The sequence below is a fragment of the Mus musculus genome, chromosome 8 (genome assembly GCF_000001635.26).
Source record: "Mus musculus strain C57BL/6J chromosome 8, GRCm38.p6 C57BL/6J".
In the NCBI taxonomy this organism is placed as follows: domain Eukaryota; kingdom Metazoa; phylum Chordata; class Mammalia; order Rodentia; family Muridae; genus Mus; species Mus musculus.
The window spans coordinates 104,840,655-104,847,067 of record NC_000074.6 but is presented as its reverse complement, the minus strand read 5'-3'; the positions used below and the strand labels follow the sequence as shown (position 1 = coordinate 104,847,067).

Genomic DNA, 6,413 nt, shown 5'->3' with positions numbered 1-6,413 from the left:
GAGTGAACCTTGCACAGGCAGCTATTTAAACCAAAAGGGTGTAGGTGGGGCCATTGTGTGACGGGTGAAAGTTCTCATTGCAGGAACAGTAATTAGTCACAAGTGATAGGAGCCAATGGCCAGGAGGTAGGGGAAAGTCCCCTCTGCTGCTTCTGTTCTCTCTCTGGCCTCCTGGAAAGGCACAGCATGAATTCTGGAACTTGTCTGGGATACCAGGAACCCTGTCTCCTCACCTGGCCAGAAAGCTGTAACAGGAGAAGCCAGAGTGCTTCTGTGAGAAGGTCATAGTCAAGATGTCACAGGAGAATCAGGCAAGTGCAGAAGCTCTGAGTGTAACCTCAGCTTCAAGACTCCTGTGCTTTGAAGACTCAGTTTACTGAGCCTGCTTCCCGAGTCCCTGGTTCCTACAATTATCTTAGGATCTGCATGGACAGTTTCCCTATTAAGTCACACTTGTTTTAACAAGACACATGGATACTCTGGTGCTTTAAAGGTCACAGTCCCTTCTTTCCCTCTCTCTTCCCCTAACTGCTGGCTCTCAGCTTGAATAGATTCTATGGTCCTTATTGATCTTTCTTCTTGCCATTACCATTTTTGTAGCAATTAACCTTGCTTTCTAGCTTGTGCTTTCTTTTTGGCCCTGTTTTAAAACATTTTTTTTTAATCTATAAAATAGAAAAGACATAGTTCTACAATGTCCAAGTCATTTCAGCAGTCATTTTTCAGTGGGGATTTACAGGGTCATGGGTGTAACCTGCCTGCAACAGGAATAGGCCTTCTTACTGCTGCTACCCAGTCTTTAAGTATGCTAGCATCTCTTGGAAGGGTGAACCATCATACTGCAAACCTTGCTAGTTTAATGAATCTAGGAATGAGTTCTTCATTGAATCAACAAGGAGCTTCGACCACCCACGTCCTATTCCCTTATACTCACTGTAAAATTTATGATAGTTATGCGAGGTCACATAAAAAAAAAAAGAACCATCCTTACACCTTTCTCAATCTCAGCAACACAGCAGTTTTCTCTCTTTGTGGATGAGTGCCTCATGTGCTTCTCAGATGTTGTGCTAAGATTGACTAGAACTATACCGTGCTCCTGGATCAGAGCTTGGCACTTATAGGGAATACCATGGAGGTACTATGGAGAGAAACACAGGTAAAATTGAGAAAAATAGGGGCACTCTTCTAAGTAGCAATATTAAACAGTTACACGGACTCTTACTGAAGGGTTATCCCCATTTGTGCTCTATATGTGATATGCCAGTTCATTCTAATAAGGAGTGGAGTCAATATACCAGTGGAGCAAGTCACAGTTGTCGATGCCAGCTTCTTCTTGAAATCTACCCAGAATGGAATCCTGACAGTGATACTGGACACACAATGGGTGATCCATTCATGCTGCGTCACTCTACAAACTCAGCACCAGGAATTCTGGGACTGCCACATCCTTCATTTCATCTTAGAGGACCAGCAGTTGGACCAGCAGGAAATCTGGGTGCTGCTAATGGGAACCTAAAGGGACCAAGACACATGCAAAAAGGCAGAGTGGAAGCCAGCTGAGTCGTTTACGTTATGGATTTTCAGCGAGGAAAAAGCTTGAAATACTAGCTATTACAACTGGTAGAACCATTTGGAGTCATTTCAAATCATCTGATTCTAAATACAATTAATGAGGCATTTATTTTAATGGCAACCACAGAAGATGCTCAGTGAGCCTTATGTGTAAATAAAGAATTGTATATTGATGAAGATGAAAAGTCGGGCTTTTAATGAGATGGAAACCAGAGAAGATGCAATGGCAATGGTTGACCACTGCCTAAAAAACGCAGTTTGGTTTCAAGGAAGATGGGTTAAAGTTGACCTGAGAAGTATAAAAAGCTGGTGCTGTGGTTTCCTAACAGAGGCATTGACTTACTGAAAAAAAGATAAATCCTGGAAAAGGTCCTATTCTCCAGATGGAAAAGAATCCCCAAGTGATTAGTAGTCTATACCTGATGGTGCTCAGAAGACTGAGAGTCCAGCTGAGGGTAGAGAACAAGAAGAGAAGGCAGGTGAGGATGGTGAGAAGGACTCCAAGGATGACCAGACAGAACAGGAGCCCAGTATGCTTCTTGAATCTGAAGATGAACTGCTGCTTATCGATGAGGAAGAAACCGCAGCACTACTAGAGAGTGGTAGTTCAGTGAGACTGATCTTGCTAATTTAGGGGATGTATCTTCTGATGGGAAAAAAAGAGCCTCCAGATAAAGCCATGATAAAAGATGCAAATGCTCCAGCAACATCCAAGAAAAAAACTTAAAAAGGTGGACAAGATCGAGGAACTTGATCAAGAAAGTGGAGCTGCATTGGAAAATGGGAATAAAATGAGGAAAATACAGAACTGGGTGCTGAATCTACTGAGAGTGCTGACGAGCCGAACAAAGACACACGTGAAAATGTGGATGGTCAAAATGGTGAGAACAAGGAGGATCATAAAACTCCCAATGAGTATAGAAGTGGACCATAGCAGCCTCATGTTCCTGCTGGTATAGACTGTGTGACACCAAAAGCAGGGTTTCACTGTAAACTGTGTTCACTCTTTTATACAAGTGAAGAAGCTGTAAAGAACACTCATTGCAGCAGTCTTCCTCATATTCAGAAATTAAAGAAATTTCTGCATAAATAAGCAGAAGAACAGAGGCAGAAGAAGGAAAATTAAGATGTACAAGAAGCTTAATTATTTCAAAGAAAACAATGGTTCTTTGATTTTAATGTTAACCTTTTAAAAATTACAATACTGATAGTTAGAAACGACTATACTCTTTTGCTTTAGTGGAAAATAATAGATATCTATTTGTGTGTTTAAGTGTTATAGCAAAAAGTACACATACAAGTTAGTTAATGAAAAAGTTTTTGTTTCATCCAAGTGACAACAAACAAAAGTATTCCCTAGAGATTGAATGTTGTAAGTAAGCCATGGAAAACAACGTGCACTACTAAGAGAAAGATAACATAGAACCATTCAGAAAAATGAAATTTAGTCATTTGAGGCTTCAAAGAAGTGTCAGCTTTCAATTCCATTCAATGAAGAACAAAACCAATTGTATTTTTTATTACTTTTCATCTGAAATGTTCCACATTTTAATCTTTTTTTTAATTGGGTATTAATTTCATTTACATTTCCAATGCTATCCCAAAAGTCCCCCACACGCTCCCCCACCCATTCCCCCACCCACTCACTCCAACTTCTTGGCCCTGGCATTCCCCTGTACTGAGGCATATAAAGTTTGCATGACCAATGGGCCTCTCTTTCCACTGATGGCTGACTAGGCCATCTTCTGATTCATATGCAGCTAGAGACACGAGCTCCAGGGGGTACTGGTTAGTTCATATTGTTGTTCCACCTATAGGATTGCAGTTCCCTTCAGCTCCTTGGGTACTTTCTCTAGCTCCTCCATTGGGGGCTCTGTGATCCATCCATTAGCTGACTGTGAGCATCCACTTCTGTGTTTGCTAGGCCCCGGCTTAGTCTCACAAGAGACAGCCATATCTGGGTCCTATCAGCAAAATCTTGCTAGTGTATACAATGGTGTCAGCGTTTGGAAGCTGATTATGGGATGGATCCCCGGATATGGCAGTCTCTAGATGGTCCATCCTTTCATCTCAGCTCCAAACTTTGTCTCTGTAACTTCTTCCATGGGTGGTTTGTTCCCAATTCTAAGAAGAGGCAAAGTGTTCACACTTTGGTCTTTGTTCTTCTTGAGTTTCATGCGTTTAGCAAATTGTATCTTATATCTTGGGTATTCTAAGTTTCTGGGCTAATATCTACTTATCAATGAGTACATATTGTGTGATTTCTTTTGTGATTGGGTTACCTCACTCAGGATGATCCCCTCCAGGTCCATCCATTTGCTTAGGAATTTCATAAATTCATTCTTTTTAATAGCTGAGTAGTACTCCATTGTGTAAATATACCACATTTTCTGTATCCATTCCTCTGTTGAGGCATCTGGGTTCTTTCCAGCTTCCGGTTATTATAATAAGGCTGCTATGAACATAGTGGAGAATATGTCCTTCTTACCGGTTGGAACATCTTCTGGATATATGCCCAGGAGAGGTATTGCTGGATCCTCCGGTAGTACTATGTCCAATTTTCTGAGGAACCGCCACACTGATTTCCAGAGTGGTTGTACTAGCTTTCAATTCTACCAACAATGGAGGATTGTTTCTCTTTCTCCACATCAGGGTTAGGGTTAGCCTTGCAGACTTTTCATTTCACTTTGGAAGCTCTTTCGGTTGCATTGCATATTTAGAGAACTTCATTCATGTGAGATTGGCCATTCAAATGCAGGTGCAGTTTTCTTTTAATGTCATGCTGTTTAGATGATAAGAAATTTTAAGTAATTGGCTATAGATTTGTAATTTTTTCTCTGAGTTCCTGGTTGGTTTGTATTCTAGTAGTGAGTGTTATTTCAGTGAATTGTAAAAATATTCCCGTTCTTTTTGACCAGTATTAATTTCTTGAAAACCTATAGCTTGTCACTTGAATCCTATAGCTGTCATACATCTCTGGTATAAGCAACATTTGATTTTTGAAGTATGTAAACCATCTATATTTTCAAGATGTAATTTGACATTTCTGCATTTCAAAAACAGTTTGGCCATAATTCTAGACCCGTGCTTCTAATTCACGTACCTGCACATGTGACCTTTGAGCAGAAATTTGCATGTATAATATGTGTTTACTTGTAACTCTCTGGATATATACTTCTTACATCTGTGGATTCATGTTACTGAAGTGAATACAAATTAAAAGAAAAAAACACCCTAGGCCATGCTGATTGGTTGGTTAAACATGTTTGGGATGTTAACCGAAGAAAAGTAAATAAATAAAAATTAAAAAATAAAGTTCACAGGCCCTGTTCTCTCCACTGTTTTGATGTGTCTTCTTTAGTGATCAGCTCCTGCCAAGATCAACTTCACAGTAACTCCTCCAATTAACAAAAAATTTTAATTCTTTGCATCTATTGTGCTCATGGATATATGTGTACGGATGCTCCCAGGCTATGGTTTATATATGAAGGTGAAAGCAGAATTTGTGTTAAGTCCATCTTCTCCTGCCACCGTGGCATTCTCAAGAAGGAACTTAGGTCATCAGAATTGGAGGAAAGTTCTCTTACCACACCCTGATTACTCTCACACTTAGACACATGACCAGTATTTAATGGGGCCTTAATAGCTCCAACACTGGAGTCAATCTATGAGCAAGCTGAGATACAAATCTAAAAATAGAAGTTTCAGAATTGCAAAGAACTCAGAGAACCTATATAAAAGAATGAAGGATCAGGAGCCCATACCCAGTCCAGCCTGACTCTCTGGAGGAAGTGTCGTGGGGATCAGTGTCACACAGCCTTTAGTGAAGATTGACCTTGACTGCAAATTATGGTTACAATCTTTATTATCCAGATAAATCCCAGAACTTTACAGCATGCACTACAAAACTTCTTCCTTGTGTCTCTCTGGCTGCTTCCTAGGCACAGCACAGCACAGCACAGCACAGCACAGCACAGCACAGCACAGCACAGCACAGCACAGCACAGCACAGCACAGCACAGCATAGCTTGTCCTTCCTCCCCAGGAAATCCCTGTGTGCTCTGCTCCTCACTGTACCATCACTCAAAGGCCCCATGTGGATGATGGCCATGGCCACAGTGAAAATGTGAAATGAAGAACTCAAGTTCTGCTCTGTGGAAGGAGGGAGTGAGTAGTGAGAGTATTAGAGATAGAGATGTGTGTGTGTGTGTGTGTGTGTGTGTGTGTGTCTGTCTGTCTGTCTGTCTGTCTGTCTGTCTGTCTATGTCTGTGTGTGAAAGAGACAGACAGAGACAGAAGAGACAGAGAGACAGAGAAACAAACAGAGAGAGAGAGACAGAGACAGAGACCTTGCTTTGCCTCTTAGGGTATACATGTCATGAACAGGGCCATCATGACATAATTGGCAGGGAGACAGAGCCTGAATGGCAGCTGGCTCAGCAACATGGCGTATGGAGACCACCAGGGGAATTTCATGGGCTGGGAAACTCTTCAGTATGTTGAGTCTACACCTACTCAAATACTACTGCTCTACCCACACAGATTTGACAACCACTTTAGATATAGGGGCATTGGTATTTCAACAGTGTCCTACCTTATAAGTGTAGAAACTCAATCCCTGGGATATCCTGTATTTAGATAATTGAGACAGCCTGGGGTTGTTTTTGATGACATATAGCAATACCATCCCCAGGAGCATCTAACATTCCCTCCATAATTTCATCATGAGCTGTCTCTGGGATTGCAAGAATATCAATTTGAGGATCTCATTGTTGTAAAAGATCCCTTCCCCATAACTTCCTGTGCATGTCAGTCACATTAGGTTGTAACTTCCCTGTTTT

The 6,413-nt window shown here is 41.2% G+C and overlaps 2 pseudogenes; both read left to right on the top strand.

Moving 5' to 3' along the window:
- Matr3-ps2 (matrin 3, pseudogene 2) lies at nucleotides 189–1,432 on the top strand (annotated as a pseudogene).
- Nucleotides 1,141–2,698, top strand: Gm33715 (annotated as a pseudogene).
- Nucleotides 2,699–6,413: the final 3,715 nt, after the last annotated feature.